The sequence below is a fragment of the Aquarana catesbeiana genome, linkage group LG02 (assembly GCF_042186555.1).
Source record: "Aquarana catesbeiana isolate 2022-GZ linkage group LG02, ASM4218655v1, whole genome shotgun sequence".
NCBI classification, from domain to species: Eukaryota; Metazoa; Chordata; class Amphibia; order Anura; family Ranidae; genus Aquarana; species Aquarana catesbeiana.
Window position 1 is genome coordinate 552,608,656 of NC_133325.1, and position 23,940 is coordinate 552,632,595.

The window sequence follows — 23,940 nt, forward strand, 5'->3', positions numbered from 1 at the left end:
CTCTGGAAACTTCTTCTAGAGATAGGCAGGAGTAACCAACCAAGGGGCCATGGGGTGGCACAACACATACACACCTGTGCAAACATCTTAGGCAGGTGTGAAAAAATGCTGTAAATTATAAAAGTAGTAATACTTTATTTTAATCAATTAAAAAAATAGAAAGAGAAGAAAAATCCAAATCAAATCAATAATTGGTGTGATCACCCTTTGCTTTCAAAACAGCATCAATTCTTTAATGTACACTTGCACAAAGAAGGAACTCAGCAAGTGGGTTGTTCCAAACATCTTGGAGAACTAACCACAGATCTTCTGTGGATGTAGGCTGCCTCAGATCCTTCTGTCTCTTTATGTAGTCCCAGACAGACCTGATGATGTTGAGATCAGGACTCTGAGGAAGCCAAATCATCACTTCCAGGACTCCTTGTTTTTCTTTACGCTGAAGAGAGTTCTTAATGACATTGGCTGAATGTTTGGGGTTGTTGTTCTGCCTGTATTTCTTAGCATTGAGGACACCATTCCTGACCAAATCTCCAACATACAAAATCTCTGCTACAAACTTGCAAGCAACCTCCACCATGCTTCACTGTTGCTTGCAAACACTCATTATTGTGCCTTTTGCTACAGCCAAGTATTTAAAATTTGGACACATCAGTCCAGAGCACCTGCTGCCATTTTTCTGCACTGCAGCTCCTATGTTTTCGTGCATAGTCGCTTAGCCTTGTTTACATGTCCTATGCTTGAAAAATAGGAACTGAGGTTGAGAAAAATCGCAGAACAATATTCTGCTAATGTTAAATGGTTTGTTTCATGTCTGTAACGACATTCTGCTGGAAAAACAACAGACTTACTGGCTGCATCGCCAGATAAAAACACAGTTGTAGAAGAAAGAAAGCCTAAAAAAGAAAATGAGTACAGCCATTACAGCTAAAAAATGGTAAGCTACAATATAATAATCATTTGTTTTGGGGTTTAATACTACTTTAAGCTCCTTTTTTAAGTTGCAAACACATCCTTATCTAAGAAAAAACTGTTTATAAGTTGAAGATTAGAAGAGAAAGGCAGTCTTCATTTCCAAGGCTGTTTGTCATAGACACTCTCCTTCGATCCAGACAATTTTCATTAATAAAACATTTTTATATTTGGGTCACATTTTTGGATTTCAGCAGTCTCAAGGGCTTTAATGTATTTAAACCTGGTATATCTTCTTGATTTCCTGCATACAAGCTTTGATTTGGGTCCCACTCAGACTTCTCTATTGTGGTTCATTGATGTAAGCATGTTACAGTATATAAAACACATTAACAAGCATTGCATTAGGGCAGTCCATTCAAGTGAATGTAGATGGACGTAGTGCACCACAACACATAGTAGTGTGTTACTGTGTGCTGTGGTGCGCTGCAATGCATGTGCATCCGATGTGCATTGGGTTAGTGCATTGGGATGCCATTCAAAACAATGGGACAGCAACATGAAAACATATGTAACTTACGTAAGCATGTGTATGTTACCCCAATACACCCAAACGGAAAAGTGTAAATGGTTCCTGTGGCCTATCAACACAAATGTTCTTAGGCAACTGGACTTATCTGTTTGCTTCTTCTCTGCATAGCATATGGTGATAAGTATGTGAGTATATAAGTATATAAGCCTGATTCACTGAGACAAGTAAAAAAGAACACTTACAAGTCTATTTCCTGACGCATCGTGGCAGCACACACAATGGGTTGTGACTCCGCCTCCACAACCTGATAGGACTGGTTAGCTATAAGTTTTGAAGAGGAGCCCACCGCTGCATTCTCATTTTTTTCCTCACCTAGATGGTTGGACCAGTAAAAGCTGGAAACCCCTTACCGCTTCGCCCCAGCTAGGTTCAAGCCTCTCCTAGTTGGAAGCCCTGGCTGTACAGTCTCTAAAAGAGCTTTATGCAGGGGAACCCCACTCTGGTGGTCTCAGGGGTAGGGATGAGCCGAACACCCCCCGGTTCGGTTCGCACCAGAACCCGCGAACGGACCGAAAGTTCGCACGAACGTTAGAACCCCATTGACGTCTATGGGACTCGAACGTTCGAAATCAAAAGTGCTCATTTTAAAGGCTAATTTGCATGGTATTGTCCTAAAAAGGGTTTGGGGACCCGGGTCCTACCCCAGGGGACATGTATCAATGCAAAAAAAACTTTTAAAAACGGCCGTTTTTTCGGGAGCAGTGATTTTAATGATGCTTAAAGTAAAAAAAAAAAAGTGAAATATTCCTTTAAATATCGTACCTGGGGGGTGTCTATAGTATGCCTGTAAAGTGACACGTGTTTCCCATGTTTAGAACAGTCCCTGCACCAAATGTCATTTTTAAAGGAAAAAATCTCATTTAAAACTGCTTGCGGGTTTAATGTCATGTCGGGTCATGGCAATATGGATGAAAATCAGTGAGACAAACGGCATGGGTACCCCCCAGTCCATTACCAGGCCCTTTGGGTCTTGTATGGATATTAAGGGGAACCCCGCACCCAAATTAAAATAAGGAAAGGTGTGGGGCCACCAGGCCCTATATACTCTGAACAGCAGTATACAGGCGGTGCAAACAAGACAGGGACTGTAGGTTTGTTGTTAAGTAGAATCTGTTTGTAATTTTGAACATTTTTAACGTGTTTAGCTCCAGCCAAAAAATCTTTTCTAAGCTTTTTGGAAAACATAGGGAAGGGTTATCACCCCTGTGACATTTGTTTTGCTGTCTTTCCTCCTCTTCAGAAGATTTCACCTCACTTTTTTGTCCCAATGAAAAATGTTTTTTGAAAATTTGGGTTTTTTTGTGGAACAAGGATTGGAAAGCATCAGTGGAAAGGAGAAATTGTTTTCCCATATTAACTCTTACAGGAGAGAATTTCCCTTCCTAGGGGTAGATTTCATCTCACTTCCTGTTGTCTCCTTCCGTTTGCAAGTAGGAGTCGTTTGTAAGTTAGATGTTTGAAAGTAGGGTCCTGCCCTATATACTCAGCAGAAATTTGGGCCTTAGGTGTTGCTGTGGCCACAACACTGTAAGCCCTCACAGGGCCCTGCTGTGAAATATTAGATCAAGAATTGTAATTACATGCCCCTGTTGAACAGGAGCTGAAAAATTAGGCCTTAGGCACTGGTGCTGGTGCCACAACACTGCAACCCCTCACAGACACTCTAGTTGGAACGCAGGAACGAGCCCTGCTGCAAAGTATTGCTTCAAAAATTGTAATTACACGCCCCTGTTAGACAGGGGCAGAAAAATTGGGCCTTAGGCACTGGTGCTGGTGCCACAACACTGCAACCCCTCACAGACACTCTAGTTGGAATGCAGGAACGAGCCCTGCTGCAAAGTATTACATCAAAAATTGTAATTACACGCCCCTGTTAAACAGGGGCTGAAAAATTGTGCCTTAGGCACTGGTGGTGGCGCCCAGAACCAAAAATGTTCTTACAAGCTATCAGCGTGATGATTGAGGAGGAAGAGGATAATTACTCAGGGATAGTCACTCAGCATCAGCATAGGCAGTCTTTGAAGGGATCTGAGATTTCAAAAAAAATTATTCGGTTACATCAGCATCAGGTGCTTGGTAGCTGGTGGTGATCCAAGACTCATTCATTTTTATGAAGGTCAGCCGATCGACCGAGTCGGTGGACAGACGCACCCTGTGATCGGTTACCACGCCTCCAGCAGCACTGAATGTGCGTTCCGAAAGAACGCTGGATGCAGGACAGGCCAGTAGCTCAATTGCATACTGTGCAAGCTCTGGCCAGTGATCCATCCTCAAGACCCAGTAACCCAGAGGATTTTCGGTGGGAAAGGTGTCCAAGTCTGATCTTGCCCCTAGGTATTCCTGCACCATGTAAAACAGACGCTGGCGATGGTTGCTGGAACCGATCATACCTTGGGGCTGCGGACCAAAAAATTGTCTGAACGCATCGGTCAGACGGCCACCTTCTCCACCGCTCCTTCTTTGACTGACCGAAGCCTCAGCAACACGTTGTCCAGAAACAGGAGTTTGTAACCTCCCAGTCTCTGGGAACGCGTTGCACAGACCTTTCTGCAAGGCCTCCCGAAGATGTTTCATCCTCTGCTCCCTCTGCGATGGCAAGATAAGGTCCGCAACCTTACCCTTGTAACGTGGATCAAGGAGGGTTGCCAGCCAGTATTGGTCCTTCTCCTTGATACCACGAATACGAGGATCCTTACGCAGGCTTTGCAGGATCAGGGAGGCCATGCAGCGTAGGTTTGCTGAGGCATTCGGTCCGGAGTCCTCTGGGTCACTAAGAACGACATGGTCCGCAGCCACCTCCTCCCAGCCACGTACAAGTCCATGTGTTTCTTGGGACTGATCCCTTAAAGACTGCTGCTGATGCTGAATGCCAGGCTCCACCTCCATACTGACACAATCTTCCTCCTCCTCCTCCTCCTCTTCCACCTCGTCCTCTTCCTGTGTGATCGGCGGGCACGCAGGAACACTGTCTGGATAAAGGGGGCCTTGAGAGCTAAGGAAGTCCTCCTCTTCCTGCCTCTGTTCTGCCTCAAGTGCCCTGTCCATTATTCCACGCAGCGTGTGCTCCAACAGGTGGACAAGGGGGACAGTGTCACTGATGCATGCACTGTCACTGCTCACCATCCTCGTGGCCTCCTCGAATGGTGACAGGACAGTGCATGCATCCCTGATCATGGCCCACTGGCGTGGGGAAAAAAAAACAAGCTCCCCTGACCCTGTCCTGGTGCCATAGTTGCACAGGTACTCATTGATGGCCCTCTGCTGCGTGTGCAGCCGCTGCAGCATGGCCAACGTTGAGTTCCACCTGGTGGGCATGTCACAGATTAGGCGGTTCTTGGGCAGGTTAAACTCCTTTTTGGAGGTCCGTCAGCCGAGCACTGGCATTATATGACCGGCGGAAATGCACACAGACTTTCCTGGCCTGCCTCAGGACATCCTGTAAGCCCGGGTACCTGCCCAAGAACCGCTGCACCACCAAGTTAAGGACGTGAGCCAAACAGGGCACATGGGTCATTTGTCCCTGTCGGAGGGCAGAGAGGAGGTTGGTGCCATTGTCGCAAACCACCATTCCTGTCTTAAGTTGGCGTGGCGTCAACCACCTCTGAACCTGCCCCTGCAGAGCTGACAGAACCTCTGCCCCAGTGTGGCTCCTGTCCCCCAAGTACACCAGCTCAAGCACCGCATGGCATCTTTTGGCCTGCGTACTTGCGTAGCCCCTTGAACGCCTACGGAGCACCGCTGGTTCCGAGGAAGAGGCCATGGAGGAAGAAGAAGAGGAGGGGGTGGAGGAGAGAGGTGTGTCACAATCAGCATTTTGGAGGCGTGGTGGCGGAACAACCTCCAACACTACTGCACCTTGTCCTGCATCCTTCCCAGCTGCCAGCAGAGTCACCCAATGCGCCGTGAAACTTAGGTAACGTCCCTGTCCATGCCTGCTGGACCATGAGTCAGCGGTAATATGCACCTTACCGCTGACCGCCCTGTCCAGCGAGGCATGGACATTGCCTTCCACATGCCGGTAGAGAGCCGGAATCGCCTTCCGTGAGAAAAAGTGGCGTTTGGGTACCTGCCACTGAGGAACCGCACATTCCACAAACTCACGGAAGGGGGCAGAGTCTACCAACTGAAAAGGCAGCAGTTGAAGTGCTAGCAATTTTGCCAAGCTAGCATTCAACCGCTGGGCATGTGGATGGCTGGGAGCAAACTTCTTTCGGCGGTGCAGCAGCTGGGGCAGGGAAATTTGCCTGGTACAATCTGACGTCGGTGTACCAAAAGCAGATTGCCCACAAGTACTTGGCTGTGACACACCTAATTCTACACCTTCATTCCTCTCACTGCAGGTCTCAGAGAGGACTGAAGGTCTAGTGGGGTTGGAAATCTCAGCTGATGAGGAGCAAGGAGAGATCCTCTTTGTTCTTTGGTGTGGGTCTTTTAGATACGCTTGCCAACGAACTGCATGGCAGGTCAACATATGTCTGGTCAAGCATGTGGTACCCAAGCGGGAGATGTTTTGGCCACGCGAGATACGCTTGAGACATATGTTGCAAATAGCAGCGGTGCGATCTGATGCACTCGTCTCAAAAAAGGCCCACACCAAAGAACTTTTTGAATAACGCGCAGAGACTGCAGCGCCCTGCACATGTGGAGCTTTGGGGTGTGATGCAGTCAATGTGCTGCCCTTAGGCTGGCCCCTGGAGGGCATCCTGCCTCGTTGGTGATGTGCCGCCGCCTCCTCCTCCTCCTCCTCCTCTCTCCTATCAGGCACCCACGTTGAGTCAGTGACCTCATCATCCCCTCCCTCCTCATCACTGGAGCAAACCTGGCAGTATGCTGCAGCAGGGGGAGCATGACTGCCAGATTGCTGTCCTTCTTGGGCACCCCCTCTGTCCGTGCTCATGTTACTGCCTTCATCGAGCTCAGTATCGTCATCAGAGCCTTCCAAACGCTGGGCATCCTCCTGGAGCATGTACCCAACACTGTGGTCAAACAGTTCGAGGGAATCCTCATGAGGACATGGTAGAGCTAGGGAAGGAGTCACTGATGACATTGAGCTGAGGGAAGAGGCCGCTGCTTTGCCAGACAAAGCACCCTGGGCATGGGTGAGAGAGGATGAGGAGGATGAGGACGGCTTGGTCATCCACTCGACCAAGTCTTCCGCATGTTGCGGCTCAACACGGCCAGCTGCCGAAAAAAAGGCCAAGCGTGTCCCATGGCCACGTGCTGATGAGGATGCACCGTCTCCACGACCAGCACTAGACACAGAGCCTGCTTGCCCTCTCTTATTGGCTTGTGACTGTCTGCCTCTCCTTCTTGGCCTTCCAGACATACTAATGGCCTGTAGCTGCACTAAGCTGGGATAGAACACCTGTAATTTTCTTCAGGTAGCTTTATATACTGTAACCAGACAAGCCTGCCTGTCAGTAGGAAGATAACAGGAACGGATCTAGCTGTACACTGTGAGCAGGACGCACTGTACTAAATGTAAATAGTCTAGCTGCCTGACCGTGGTACTAATAGGATCAAATAGAACACCTGTAATTTTCTTCAGGTAGCTTTATATACTGTAACCAGACAAGCCTGCCTGTCAGTAGGAAGATAACAGGAACGGATCTAGCTGAACACTGTGAGCAGGACGCACTGCACTAAATGTAAATAGTCTAGAAGATAACAGGAACGGATCTAGCTGAACACTGTGAGCAGGACGCACTGCACTAAATGTAAATAGTCTAGAAGATAACAGGAACGGATCTAGCTGAACACTGTGAGCAGGACGCACTGCACTAAATGTAAATAGTCTAGAAGATAACAGGAACGGATCTAGCTGAACACTGTGAGCAGGACGCACTGCACTAAATGTAAATAGTCTAGAAGATAACAGGAACGGATCTAGCTGAACACTGTGAGCAGGACGCACTGCACTAAATGTAAATAGTCTAGAAGATAACAGGAACGGATCTAGCTGAACACTGTGAGCAGGACGCACTGCACTAAATGTAAATAGCAGGAACGGATCTAGCTGAACACTGTGAGCAGGACGCACTGCACTAAATGTAAATAGTCTAGAAGATAACAGGAACAGATCTAGCTGAACACTGTGAGCAGGACGCACTGCACTAAATGTAAATAGCAGGAACGGCTCTAGCTGAACACTGTGAGCAGGACGCACTGCACTAAATGTAAATAGCAGGAACGGATCTAGCTGAACACTGTGAGCAGGACGCACTGCACTAAATGTAAATAACAGGAACGGATCTAGCTGAACACTGTGAGCAGGACGCACTGCACTAAATGTAAATAGTCTAGAAGATAACAGGAACGGATCTAGCTGAACACTGTGAGCAGGACGCACTGCACTAAATGTAAATAGCAGGAACGGCTCTAGCTGAACACTGTGAGCAGGACGCACTGCACTAAATGTAAATAGCAGGAACGGATCTAGCTGAACACTGTGAGCAGGACGCACTGCACTAAATGTAAATAACAGGAACGGATCTAGCTGAACACTGTGAGCAGGACGCACTGCACTAAATGTAAATAGTCTAGAAGATAACAGGAACGGATCTAGCTGAACACTGTGAGCAGGACGCACTGCACTAAATGTAAATAGCAGGAACGGATCTAGCTGAACACTGTGAGCAGGACGCACTGCACTAAATGTAAATAGCAGGAACGGATCTAGCTGAACACTGTGAGCAGGACGCACTGCACTAAATGTAAATAGCAGGAACGGATCTAGCTGAACACTGTGAGCAGGACGCACTGCACTAAATGTAAATAACAGGAACGGATCTAGCTGAACACTGTGAGCAGGACGCACTGCACTAAATGTAAATAGCAGGAACGGATCTAGCTGAACACTGTGAGCAGGACGCACTGCACTAAATGTAAATAGCAGGAACGGATCTAGCTGAACACTGTGAGCAGGACGCACTGCACTAAATGTAAATTGCAGGAACGGATCTAGCTGAACACTGTGAGCAGGACGCACTGCACTAAATGTAAATAGTCTAGAAGATAACAGGAACGGATCTAGCTGAACACTGTGAGCAGGACGCACTGCACTAAATGTAAATAGCAGGAACGGATCTAGCTGAACACTGTGAGCAGGACGCACTGCACTAAATGTAAATAGTCTAGAAGATAACAGGAACGGATCTAGCTGAACACTGTGAGCAGGACGCACTGCACTAAATGTAAATAGCAGGAACGGATCTAGCTGAACACTGTGAGCAGGACGCACTGCACTAAATGTAAATAGTCTAGAAGATAACAGGAACGGATCTAGCTGAACACTGTGAGCAGGACGCACTGCACTAAATGTAAATAGCAGGAACGGCTCTAGCTGAACACTGTGAGCAGGACGCACTGCACTAAATGTAAATAGCAGGAACGGATCTAGCTGAACACTGTGAGCAGGACGCACTGCACTAAATGTAAATAACAGGAACGGATCTAGCTGAACACTGTGAGCAGGACGCACTGCACTAAATGTAAATAGTCTAGAAGATAACAGGAACGGATCTAGCTGAACACTGTGAGCAGGACGCACTGCACTAAATGTAAATAGCAGGAACGGCTCTAGCTGAACACTGTGAGCAGGACGCACTGCACTAAATGTAAATAGCAGGAACGGATCTAGCTGAACACTGTGAGCAGGACGCACTGCACTAAATGTAAATAACAGGAACGGATCTAGCTGAACACTGTGAGCAGGACGCACTGCACTAAATGTAAATAGTCTAGAAGATAACAGGAACGGATCTAGCTGAACACTGTGAGCAGGACGCACTGCACTAAATGTAAATAACAGGAACGGATCTAGCTGAACACTGTGAGCAGGACGCACTGCACTAAATGTAAATAGCAGGAACGGATCTAGCTGAACACTGTGAGCAGGACGCACTGCACTAAATGTAAATAGCAGGAACGGATCTAGCTGAACACTGTGAGCAGGACGCACTGCACTAAATGTAAATTGCAGGAACGGATCTAGCTGAACACTGTGAGCAGGACGCACTGCACTAAATGTAAATAGTCTAGAAGATAACAGGAACGGATCTAGCTGAACACTGTGAGCAGGACGCACTGCACTAAATGTAAATAGCAGGAACGGATCTAGCTGAACACTGTGAGCAGGACGCACTGCATTAAATGTAAATAGTCTAGATAGAAGATAACAGGAACGGATCTAGCTAAACTGAATACAGTGTATATATATATATGCAACACCTGGGATGCATATATATACACAATACACTGTAAGTGCAGCTAACTGACTGACTGTTCTGCCTAATCTATCTAACTCAAATCAAATGACACTGTCTCTCTCTCTCTCTATCTCTCAGCACACCGGAACACACACTACACAGGGCCGCCGTGCAGGCGGCCTTATATAGTGTGGGGTGTGTACTAAATCCCCTGAGCCATAATTGGCCAAAGCCACCCTGGCTTTGGCCAATTACAGCTCTCTCTACTGACGGCGCTGTGATTGGCCAAGCATGCGGGTCATAGTGCATGCTTGGCCAATCATCAGCCAGCAATGCACTGCAATGCCGCAGTGAATTATGGGCCGTGACGCGCCACACGAATTTAGCGCGAACGGCCCATATCGTTCGCAATTCGGCGAACGGGCGAACAGCCGATGTTCGAGTCGAACATGGGTTCGACTCGAACACGAAGCTCATCCCTACTCAGGGGTAAAAAACACAAACAATCCACCTTTGCCGTACAAACCTTAAAGAGGTTTTTGGTGACATCTGCAGCGGCCTCCAGGTACTGTCTTTCTTTTTTCCTCTCCTGACATATTGCATTCCCTTATGCACATCTGTGTAATTATGGCTCCGGGCGCGCTGGGCGCTGTAGTCCCACAGCGTCTTCTTACTGTGCATGGCGCCGGCTCTAGGGCGCACAGGATCTGACATAGGCGGCATTAGGGCATGCCAGATTCCAAGATGGCGCCGGACGCTGCAAATGGCCACTGCACATGTGCGGGCGTGACGTCAGAGCCACCGCGACGGCGGTATATTTAAAAACAGAGGAATTCTGTCATTTTGCCTCTGTGAGCACCAGAACCTCACCACAGTGCTGCTTTGTGTCCCTTTTTCTATCCCTGACACTGATAAGTCTTGGACTACTCTCCCACATTGCTAAACTCTGCATTTCTTTTCTCTTGGCACCTCCTGTTTTTTAAAAAAAAAAAAAAAACAACAAACTTCTTCCTTTCAGATACACTCTATCTCCTTTTATGGAGGCCGCTGCTCCAGCAGACCATCCACGGGCTTCAAGGTAAGGGGGGCAGACATTAGGTAAGTAGTGAAGAGGAGTAAAAGAGAGCCTTGCCACTAATGCTATATTATTTTGATAGCTCTGGCAGATCATCAAGATTAAAGCGCTCCAAACGCAGGGACCGATCACCTTCAAAACATTCTCCAGTCCAGACGAAGTCGGTCAAGAACCTCATCCCATCACCATAGAGATGAGACTTCATCCCGTCAACCTCGCGATGATCAACGCACCCATCCTGCGGCCAATGCCTGCTGGGTTTGCGGAGCAGTAGCACTACCTGCTAAACTAGTCTGTCAAGTCTGTTTTGATGAAGCAACTCATGAAAAAGAATTGGATGCAGGGGAAGCATCCAACATAATAAGAGAATCAGTGAAAGAGTCTATCATGCAAGTGGCAGCCCATGAATCCATCAGACAGGCTTCAGTGGCCTCAACCTCTTATACGCCGCAAGATCTCTCCCCGTCAGCCTCTCATACTCTTCAGGAAGACTCCCCAGAAGAGGAAGAGATTCTAATGCCCACTTCGTTTGATTTTGCGCTTATAGATCCCTTCGCAAAATCGGTAAAAGAGGCAATCGGTTGGGAAGAAGAGAAAGAGGCGCCACGCAAGTTAAGAAAGTATTTTCCTAACCTGAAAAAAGACCCTGAAACCTTTCCTTTTATTGAAGAGCTAGAGGAGCTAATAAAGGATGAGTGGGAGAAACCAGATGAAAAAAACAGTCTGAACAACAGGATAGCAAAACTCTACCCATTAAGGGAGCCAATGGTAAACCCTCTAATTTCAGCTCCTGTACTAGATTCCTCATTAATGCGTTTGGCGCGACATGTAACTCTCCCGATCGAGGATGCCGTAACCTTTAGGGATGTAATGGATCGAAAAATAGACCTCGATCTTAAGAAAGCCTATTCAGCAGCAGGAGGAGCATGCAGACCAGCGATCACTCTGGCAGCGGTCGGCAGAGCGATTACCTTTTGGGCAGCCAACATTGAGGCAGCAGATCAGGAAAAAAATCATATCAGCTATGCAAGAACTTAGCCTAGCAGGAGACTTCATGGCTGAAGCGGCCGTGGATATCATAAGATCTTCAGCAAGGGCGATGTTGGCTTCAGTAATGTCAAGGAGAGCACTCTGGTTAAAACCATGGGTCGCAGATGCGACTTCTAAATCTACCTGGTGTAGGATTCCCTACAACGGCACCAACTTATATGGCCCTAAACTAGATACAGCGATTTCAAAAGTTATAGGAGGGAAGTCTGGCCTCATCCCTTCCGATAGAAGACCCAAACAAAGAAATCCACCGTTTAGACACGAGTTGCCAGAAAGATACCGAGAGGCAAGATCTTACAAACCAGGAAGGGAATTCAAGCGAAACTGGCGAAATCCCCAGTCGTCCTTTGTGAGGGTGCAAAAACCTAAAGTCTCCAATTCAGGAGAACAGCAGAAGTCATTTTGATGGCGTGCACGCCCAGCCCGCGATAGTAAGAGCGAGGTTGAGGCGATTTACTCGGACTTGGGAAAATCAAATAAGAGACTCCTGGACGATTTCCACCATCCAGGAGGGTCACAGATGGTCATTCAAACACAAACCTCCCAAAGACCACTTCAGACTGACCAGAACACCATCTTCTCTACCAAAACGAAAGATCCTGACCAGATATATTCAAGAACTGTCGCAAAAACAAGCAATCATAGAGGTTCCTCAGGAACAGAGGGGTTTAGGATTCTACTCTCCGCTTTTTCTAGTGGCAAAAAATACGGGAGATTTGAGGCCAGTGCTAGACTTGAAAAACCTAAACGAAACAATTTCAGTCGAATCCTTCAAGATGGAGAGCCTCCAGTCCATATTACTAGCAATAGGAACAAGGGACTGGATGCTCTCGGTCGATTTGTCCGACGCCTATCTGCATATTCCGGTGCACCAAACCTTTCAGAAATACCTACGCTTTGCAATAGGTCGTCAGCATTTCCAGTTCCAAAGCCTTCCGTTTGGCATATCGACGGCTCCCAGAACCTTTACAAAAGTCTTACTCCCGATCATAGCTCTCCTAAGAGAAAAAGGGCTAATGGTGTGACAACATCATCCTCCTGGCCGACAGCCAACAAGATGCCCTCCAGCATCGAGCAATTCTAATTTCCACACTTCAACAGTTCGGCTGGATAATAAATTGGGGAAAGAGCAGTCTGGTCCCAACGCAAAGAATGGTCTTCTTAGGCGCAGAATTAGACACCAGCTCCAATACGGTCGGGCTGCCACAAGAGAAGATAAGGCCATTGATTCACAAAATAAAGAACCTTTTGGCGGCAGAACATCTTCCTGCCAGAATGTGTCTGAGCATCCTGGGCTCCATGTCCTCAACCTTCCTAATGGTCCAGTGGTCCCAGTGGAACTCAAGGGTCTTTCAAAATGCATTCCTGTCTCAATGGAATGGGTCTTCAATGAAACAGCGAATAATCATCAGCCAGGCAGTAAAAAGATCAGCATGGTGGTGGACACGGGTCAGCAACCTAACACGCTGTCGTCCCATAGTTCCTCCACTACCAGAAGTAGTCACGACGGATGCCAGCCTCCAGGGATGGGGAGCACACTACCAACATCACGGAGCACAGGGACGTTGGTCTTTCCGCCCACAGGGCATAGTCTCAAATGTCCTGGAACTCAGAGCCGCCTGGCAGGCTATTCTAGCATTCGGACCATGCCTAGAAGGGAAAAGTGTTCTCTTACGTATAGACAATACGGTAGCAGTAAATTACATCCACAAACAAGGAGGTACCAGGAGCAGAACGCTCATGGAGGAAGTGCGACCCATACTCGAGTGGGCTCAGATCTACCTGACGGATTTGAAGGCGACTTACGTTCCGGGTATGCAAAACCAACTAGCGGACGACCTGAGCAGGATGTTTGTGTCGAACAACGAGTGGTCTCTCAGTCCCCAAGCCTTTGCTCTCAACACCCGCAAATGGGGGATTCCCAATATAGATCTAGCGGCAACCCCAGAGAACAACAAGTGTATTCGATTCTTAGCGAGGAACAACTATCCGACAGCAGCGGGGATCGATTGCCTTCACCAGCCATGGGAATTCCACCTAGGATATATTTTTTCCTCCGATTCCCCTAATAGCCAGATTTCTGGCCAGGCTGAGGAACTCAACATCCACGGTCATAGCAGTACTGCCCTTCTGGCCAAGGAGGCCTTAGTTCGCGACTGTATTACAGCTGAACACAGAGGAGCCGCTTCCGCTCCCGTTGAGCCCGGATTTACTCTCTCAGGGTCGATTCCTGCACCCGGCACCAGAACGTTTACACCTAACGGCATGGAGGTTGAAAGGGAAAGGCTGCTGAATAAGGGATGCTCACTCAGAGTAGTGGCCACACTGCAACAGGCCAGGAAAAGATCAACAAATGGCATGTACAACAGGATCTGGGAGAGATTTACCGCGTTTGCCCAGCAACATTCTTGGGATCCGTTCTCTCCTTCAGTCTATCATATCTTGGAATTCTTGCAGCTAGGCCTGGAAAAGGGCCTGGGTGTGAGCACTCTTAAAGTACAAGTCTCGGCACTGTCCGCAATGATGGGAACTAGATGGGCGTTAGACTCGCTCATAGTTCAGTTCTTAAATGCATGCATGAAGATAAGGCCGCCCAGAAAACCAGTCTTTCCAACCTGGAATTTGTCCACCGTGTTAGAAGCTCTATCAAAAAAAACATTTCTTCCCCTGGAATCAATATCCTTATGGGATCTGACGCTCAAACTATCATTTCTGATCGCAATAACGTCTGCCAAGAGAGTCTCGGAGATGCACGCTCTATTCATTAAAGAACCACATCTAGTCCTCTATCCGGATAGAGTTGTTCTCAGACCCTCAGAACGATTTATACCCAAAGTGACGTCTACCTTCCACTTTAACTCGGAAATCAATCTTCCAGTGTTCCTCTCTAATGAAGGTCATCCACACCCCTTAGATGTCAAGTCTACCATTGTTTCCTACCTTGAAGCTACTGAACCGTTCAGGAAGGTCGAAAACCTCCTAGTCATTCCGCATGGCCCTAGAAAAGGGCAAGCAGCTTCCCCAAGGACAATAGCGACCTGGTTGAATAAAATCATCAAGAGGACGTACATTATACAATCACTCCCAGTACCGGATGGTCTAAAAGCCCACTCAACCAGAGCAGTAGCCACCTCCTGGGCAGCGTACTGCAGAGTGTCAGCGGAAACTATTTGCAGCAACTTGGTCTTCTAAAAACACGTTTATGTCACACTACAAAATAGATCCGGCTCAATTAACTACGGTTGAGTTCGGAAGATCAATCATTCAATCTAACTCCTCTATACCTTGTACCTGAGTAAATAAAATGCTCTAAATGCACCCACCCATGTAGCGAGTTATTTCCCATTGTGTGTGCTGCCATGATGCGTCAGGAAAACGGAAAATTGTATACTTACCTTCCGTAATTTTCCTTTCCTGGCGCATCCCATGGCAGTACACGGAATCCCACCCTTCTAAGGTGATAGTCACTGAGAATGCAGCGGTGGGCTCCTCTTCAAAACTTATAGCTAACCAGTCCTATCAGGTTGTGGAGGCGGAGCACAACCCATTGTGTGTGCTGCCATGGGATGCGTCAGGAAAGGAAAATTACGGAAGGTGAGTATACAATTTTCCGTTTTTCCTTGCACGCTATGAGGCTGATTTGTGAAGATGTTTTGAATTCTCACACTTTTCTTCCTTGGCTAAATCACTACACATTACCTTTAAAACCTTTGTGCTTCAGACTGCTAAAGGTCAAGTAGAGGTACTGTATGGAAAGAAAAGCAAGTAACTTCTCTTCTACACTCAGTGGAAAATTAACGGTCACATTTTCCCAAGGCAACACAGCCAAATACTGTATGTCATTGGTAACAACTGTGAAGAAACAGGTTAGGAGAATATTTATTCTGGTCTATTGTTCTCTTTGAAAGTCTAAAGAAAAGACCAGGTGTATTTTAGAGTTCCAAATTATTTAAAGCAGGGGTGCTCAACCTTTTGAAGAGTGAGGGTCACTTAAGTGATTTTTGTAACTGGTCACGGGCCACAATGAACTATGGGGTTTTACAGCCCCCCAAACCACAAATGTAATCAAGCCCCTACTGTCCTGGGCCCCTTGCATTCACACTGATACGCTGCGGTTTACCTGCACTGTGGGTGCAGCGCAGTGCACCTGCGGCCTTCCTATAGAATAGCTGCGATTTGTCATAGACTTCTAATATATCTTATGGGTGTGGTGCACTTTCTGAAAGCGCACCAAACCTGCAGGATATAATAGATGTCTAAAAGCTCAGTGCAGCTAACCCACAGGAAAGCTGCAGGTACACTGCGCTGCCGCGTGAAAGCAGCCTAATAACCCTTTTTTTTATGAGTGCTAATATGCCTATTGCAAAAGTGCAGTGTATTTGATATTTAATACACTGACCTTTTCCTCTTACAGTCTGCTGGCATTGCTCTTTAGGCTGCTAGAAAGGTCCCAGGCGAAGTGCACTCGGTATTACTCTGCCTGGAACAGGTGCTGGCTCTACAGAAGAAGCATTGGCTTATACGCCGTCTGCTCCCTCGGCAGCCGCCTGCTTTCTCCACTGCTGGCAGAGGCTGCATGCACTCTGATGTTCTGGGATGGCAGGTTGGCAACCCTTTGATCGCGATCTGGGCTAGCCAACCCACCATCCAAGAGCATGGGCATGCGCTTCCCTGGGCTGAGCTCGAGGGCCACATCAGAGAACTCTGAGGGTCACATGTGGCCCGCGGACCACAGGTTGAGCACCCCTGATTTAAAGGAACACTAAGTTCAAAACTCTTTAAAAGGAAAGTTCAAAAGAAAAATTAAAGATCAACTCCAGGAAATCTAAAAATTCTACCTAGCAGTCATGCTGTATTCTTTTCCTTTACCCTACGGGACAGTAAAAGCACATTTACTTACGCAATCCTTTTGTCCGCAGGAAGACAGCGATACCCCAATCTTACAATCTTACTAAATTAAAGGCATTATTGGAGAGCATCCCTCTCCCTACACTGTACTGAGGAACATTTTCTTTTCAAAGTTGCCATATTGATTGATTAAAGTGGAACTTTACCCATAACAGTTTGACAACAATCAATTATCTTTAACAAAAGAACATACATTCCACATTAATAATTAGGCTCCAAACATTAGGTTGTCCTATAAATTGCCTCCAGCATCACTCCTGTTTCTTCGTGCTGGAGGCTGCCATTTTGTTAAAACTCAGAAAAGTAAATTTTTTGTTGGAAACTTTCCTCACTCCTTGATCCTAAAAAGTACAGTCTATGTCACTTTTTTTCCAGCGGTGATTATATGTTACATAGTAAGGTTGAATAAAGACACCAGTCCATCCAGTTCAACCTGAGTGAGTGTGGGTGCGTGTATACAATTGTCCCTATCCCTCTACATTGTGTCTCATTAAGATGCTCATCTATTATATATTATTATTTTATTTAAGGTACCCATATAGCACCGTCAATGTACGTAGCGCTCCACACATACATCGCATACTCACATCGGTCTCTACCCTCAAGGAGCCCACAATCCAAGGCCCCCAACTTAGATTCATATACTATGGCCAATTTTGGACAGAGGCCAATTAACCTACCAGCATGTCTTTGGAGTGTGGGAGGAAACCGGATTACCCGTAGGAAACCCACGCAGGCACAGGGAGAACATGCAAACTCCAGGCATTAATTCAGCATTTTGCATATGTCTTGGCTTAGCTAGAAAGGAAGGCTGAACTGATGCTTTACAGTGCTTTACAGTGCTGAAGTTCACAGGCTGCCATGAGGGCAAAAGGAGAGAATATCAGATAAGATAAGACACTATCCTTGTAAGTTTAATGTCAGCCAAAATTCGGCCAGTTCAGCAGGAATCATCTAATAGTAGAAGGGGGAAAGAAGGAAGAGCCAGCTCAGTGCAGAGTTTTAGCAATCCATTTAATAGTAGGTTAAAAATGCACTTACACAATGCAAGCGAGTATCCAGCTCAGTAGATGGAGAGTCAGTGGAAGGGAGATGTGTCCCAGTCAGTCCATCGATGTGGCACCATCCGCGGGAATGTATCATCCGATGTTTGGCTCCATAGACATCCAGTGGCCACCAGGAAGTGAAACCAGCGTGGAACGCAGGCAGAAGTGACGTCACCAGATGTACAGGTTCAAAGAGACAATACAGGCAATAGAGGCCATCTAATAGTAGGATGGTTGTTCTATTGACTTTAGTACAACCAGCCTGTCATTTTTTTTCATGCTATCACTGCTGATCATTATATTCTGATGGAAGCCTCCTGCTATCAGAATACAATTGCACAGTGACAGGGATTCCCCCATAAACCCATAGTGGAAGGAAAGAAAATTGCATAATGTGTTGCCAGCCTTAAGACTGGTACACGCAAATTTTTTTTTTTTTTCAACCTAGTGGGCTAAACAAAATAAAAACTGATGACAGCGTGTTGATCGGGAGATGGTCGACTGCTGGTTTTCCAGCATGCTCGGCCAGCTTCTGTCGGACGGACCGGCTGACATACACACGGGCCGAAAGTTGTTCATTTTTTTTTTTTTTTTTGAACCAATGTCTCCCAACATTTGGCCCGTGTGTATGGGCTTTACTCTTTTGAGTCTCCCAGGCAGCAGAGTTCGTCAGAGTTCTGTCATCTCCCTCCCTCTGTTTTCCTCTCTGATTTGTGTTCCCTCAGCACAGTCTGTGTTATTCCTGTTGCTTTCTTCCCCCTTCAGCAACAACAAATATTAAAGCTGTCAGTTAAATGGCCTCTAGTGGCTCTGATTTTAGGCACAGTGCTGAGAATAGAGAACAATTGAGCATGTGCAGAGCAGGGTGAGTGCATCGCTGGATTTTAATAGTGAGGTGAAAAAAAACTTTCTACAAGCAGCTCCCCACCCCAATTAATTCAGCATTGTGCATGACAGCAGAGGCTCTCCTGGGTCTCTCCCTCCTCATTGGCTCAGACACAGCAACAGGAGCCATTGGGGGGGTGAGCGAGCATGCATGAGTGCCCCCATATCAAGTGGCTTACTATGTGGAAAGTTGGCGAGGGAGGGAGGAGCCAGGAGTGTCAGCGAGGGAACCAAGAAGAGGAGGATCATGGCTTTTCTGTGCAAAACTATTGCACAGAGCAGGTAAGCATAACATGTTTATTATTTAAAAAAAATATATATATTTAAACCTTCACAATCACTTTAAACTCTCCCTAGCAATAAGACCCCTGGTCCTTATGAGCTTCCAATGAAATTGTATAAACAATCTATCCAGGATCCAACCCCCAAATTGAAAAATCTGTATGACCACTGCCACTCTGCCTTTGAATTATCTTCAACCATGTATGCTGAATGATGTAGACACTATCAGAGGTGAGGACCCAATGGACTATTGGGTGTCCAGGCGCACTATGTGCTTGAGCTTCCCTCTTGTCCTGCAGTCACTGTGATGTCCCAGTATCTGTCTTCAGTGCAGCAGGAGGTTTCCGAATCCTCATGTCCCTTGACAGTGTGACCCAGCTCACTTTTATTAAAATTAACTAGTCCTGTGTTGCACTTCAAACTTTGCAGCCTTTTCTGAAGCTACTGCCCTGTAAAAGAGCCACACAATGTTCCTGCAGCTGGACCATAGCTGCCAAACTTCAGATGTTCGTAGCTGGGTAAATTCTTAATTTTATAACAATGATAGACATCCACGCCTAGGTGTACAACCAATAATATCGAGTTGTGTATAGATGATTATAATATAAGCTGTCTATGCTCTCCAACGGATAAGCTAATTATGAATAAATATCAGGAAACGCTTGCTTATGCATAAACTAATTGATTATACTAAAAATTTTGTAGTAAAATACTACAAACATTACTATATTGGTGATGTCAAACAATATTCCGATCTGTCCAACAATAATAAAAAAGTAACATAGTGCAAACAAAAAGTCCTTTTGTGTAAAGTGCTTCTTGCCTTGTTTCCAGTGTATCCCCTATTTTTCCATCACGTGCAATAGTATAATCACTTCGCACTCACCAGATGTTGGTGACTACCTTGCTTTATAGCAAGGAAAGTCAACTGGGCTTGTAGGACTTATTTAGGGGGACCTATCCCACTCTCCCTTGTATCCTCTGGTGACTCCTACAGGTCCAAAACTCCTTCCTGTTGCGGTCCCAGGAGCTTTATTATTCAGGTAAAAAGTGAATGGAAAGACGGCCTCTCATAGTGTAAAATACTTTAGGTTTATTCGTCTAAAATGTACAGCAATTGCCATACATAGCAATAAAAAAAACCCCTATACAATTATAAAAACGGCCCTTTGTGGGTGTGGAGAAATGGAAGCTACCTACTTCCTGATATGCATTCCAGTCTCTGGGCCAGAAGTGATGCACGAGAGCGACAGCTTGATGCGTTTCGTCATCAATGGGCAACGTTTTCAAAAGCAGGAAGTTCCCTTGCATTTCAATCTCTTAAATAAACTTTCGGGGACGGGTAACACTCCTCCCCTTCCAAGTATATATCTCCTATTTTTAATAAAATAAAAACATTAAATATGGATTTACACTATGGGCATCCCTTCTCTTCTCCATATGGTGAACGAGTGAAACACCGCCAGCACATTGCATTGCATCCATTGCAGAGGGTGTATTTACTGAATATCAGCACACCAAGCCAGTATATATTCATTTTCTTCATCATTTTTTTTCCTATTCTTTTCTTGTTTTCTCTGAAGTCTTGTAATATTGCACCCTGCAGAGGGTGCAACACAGAAGCATTACTATATTAGGTTTAAACCAAACATCTAAGTACTTTCCAATCAGAACAGCGCCACACCTACACTCTCTTTTAATTAATCTAAGTATACTCCACCCAGGTGATAGTGTATCTGTAGGGGCAGCAGTTCATTCTCAAGCTTTCTTGTACTGTCTTCCTGTGCACGGATTTATCCATAACCTTCCTTACAGAGAGATCGGGGCCCTTTTTATTTTTACACTGTTCCTGTAATTTTTTTTTATCACTTTTATTCCTATTACAAGGAATGTAAACATCCCTTGTAATAGAAATAAGAATGACAGGTCCTCATTATGGAGAGATCTGGGGTCTTTTTGCTTAAAAAAACAATTATACTTCCACCCTGGACCGGAAGTGACATCATGTCGTCGCTCCGGTCCTCCAAGGCCAAAGAGATGATGAAAAAGATCTTTCATGAGAAAGCCAGCCGCTGTCTGCAAAAAACGATACCGGGTTATGGCTGATATATGGCCATATCCGGTAAACCACTTGCAAAATGCAGCGTATATATATATATATACGCTGCATTTTGCAAGTGGTTTACCGGATATGGCCATATATCAGCCATAACCCGGTATCGTTTTTTGCAGACAGCGGCTGGCTTTCTCATGAAAGATCTTTTTCATCATCTCTTTGGCCTTGGAGGACCGGAGCGACGACATGATGTCACTTCCGGTCCAGGGTGGAAGTATAATTGTTTTTTTAAGCAAAAAGATATATATATATATATATATATATATATATATATATATATATATATATATATAAATATAATATAATATAATATATATATATATATATATATATATATATATATATATATATATATATATATATATATATATATTTATATTTATATATATATATATATATATATATATATATATATTTATATTTATATATATTATGGTTGGCAAGTGGTTAACCACCTGCCGACCGCCTAACGCAGATATACTGCGGCAGAATGGCATGAGCAGGCAAAATCATGTACCTGGTACGTGCTTCCCGTGGGCAGAGGAAGTGATGTCATCTCTCCTCGAGTCGGTATTTTCCGTTTCGGCGCGGAGGAGAGAAGACATCCAAGTAAGTGTGCAACACTACACTTACAGTAAAACACACTAGGCACACATTTCACCCCCCGATAACCCCCCTGTACCCCCTGTCACGGCGACCCCAATAGCATTTTTTTTTTCTGATTACTGCATTGGTGTCAGTTTTTGACAGTTATAAGTGGTAGGGAAGTTAGTGTTAGCCCCCTTTAGGTCTAGGATACCCCCCTAACCCCCCCCTAATAAAGTTTTAACCCCTTGATCACCCCCCGTCACCAGTGTCACTAAGCAATCGTTTTTCTGATCGCTGTATTAGTGTCACTGGTGACGCTAGTAAGGGAGATAAGTATTTAGGTTCACCGTCAGCGTTTTATAGCGTCAGGGACCCCCATATACTACCTAGTAAAGGTTTTAACCCCCTGATTGCCCCCTAGTTAGCCCTTTCACCAGTGATCACCGTATAACTGTTACGGGTGACGCTGGTTAGTTTGTTTATTTTTTATGGTGTCAGGGCACCCGCCGTTTATTACCTAATAAAGGTTTAGCCCCCTGATCGCCCGGCGGTGATATAAGTTAGGTTTTAGGGTCAGATAGGGTCTGCGTCGCCCCAGGAAGCGTCAGGTTAGTGCCAGTAGCGCTAACACCCACGCACGCAGCATACACCTCCCTTAGTGGTATAGTATCTGATCCGATCAGATCTATACTAGCGTCCCCAGCAGTTTAGGGTTTCCAAAAACGCAGTGTTAGCGGGATCAGCCCAGATACCTGCTAGCACCTGCATTTTGCCCCTCCGCCCGGCCCAGCCCAGCCCACCCAAGTGCAGTATCGATCGATCACTGTCACTTACAAAACACTAAACACATAACTGCAGTGTCAGGCCTGATCCCTGCGATCGCTAACAGTTTTTTTGGTAGCATTTTGGTGAACTGGCAAGCACCAGCGGCCTAGTACACCCTGGTCATAGTCAAACCAGCACTGCAGTAACACTTGGTGACATATCAAGTCCCATAAGTGCAGTTCAAGCTGGTGAGGTGGCAAGCACAAGTAGTGTCCCGCTGCCACCAAGAAGGAGACAAACACAGGCCCGTCGTGCCCATAATGCCCTTCCTGCTGCATTAGCCAATCCTAATTGGGAACCCACCACTTCTGCAGCACCCGGACTTCCCCCATTCACATCCCCAACCAAATGCAGTTGGCTGCATGAGAGGCATTTTCTTTATGTCCTCCCGAGTACCCCTACCCAACGAACCTCCCCAAAAAAAGATGTCGTGTCTGCAGCAAGCGCGGATATAGGCGTGACACCCGCTATTATTGTCCCTCCTGTCCTGATAATCCTGGTTTTTGCATTGGTGAATGTTTTGAACGCTACCATATACTAGTTGAGTATTAGCGTAGGGTACAGCATTGCACAGACTAGGCACACTTTCACAGGGTCTCCCAAGATGCCATTGCATTTTGAGATACCCGAACATGGAATCGGTTACAGTTATAAAAGTTATGCCCTGTACACACGGTCGGACTTTGTTCGGACATTCCGACAACAAAATCCTAGGATTTTTTCCGATGGATGTTGGCTCAAACTTGTCTTGCATACACACGGTCACACAAAGTTGTCCGAAAATCCGATCGTTCTAAACGCGGTGACGAAAAACACGTACGTCGGGACTATAAACGGGGCAGTGGCCAATAACTTTCATCTCTTTATTTATTCTGAGCATGCGTGGCACTTTGTCTGTCGGATTTGTGTACACACGATCGGAATTTCCGACAACGGATTTTGTTGTCGGAAAATTTTATATCCTGCTCTCAAACTTTGTGTGTCGGAAAATCCGATGGAAAATGTGTGATGGAGCCTACACACGGTCGGAATTTCCGACAACAAGGTCCTATCACACATTTTCCGTCGGAAAATCCGACCGTGTGTATGGGGCATTACAGTTACAAAAAAAAGTGTAATAAAAAAAAAAAAAAAATATATACAATAAAAAAAACAAAAATAGTTGTCGTTTTATTCTCTCTCTCTCTATTCTCTCTCTATTGTTCTGCTCTTTTTTACTGTATTCTATTCTACAATGTTTTATTGTTATTATGTTTTATCATGTTTGCTTTTCAGGTATGCAATTTTTTATACTTTACTGTTTACTGTGTTTTATTGTTAACCATTTTTTTGTTTTCATGTACGCCATTCAGCTGCAGCGCGGATTTATTTATCTTGACAGTAACAGCGTTTGCTCCCACGATACATAAAGCCGTGACTCCAGCGATGTCGGAGGTGATATATGCCGAAGCATGGGG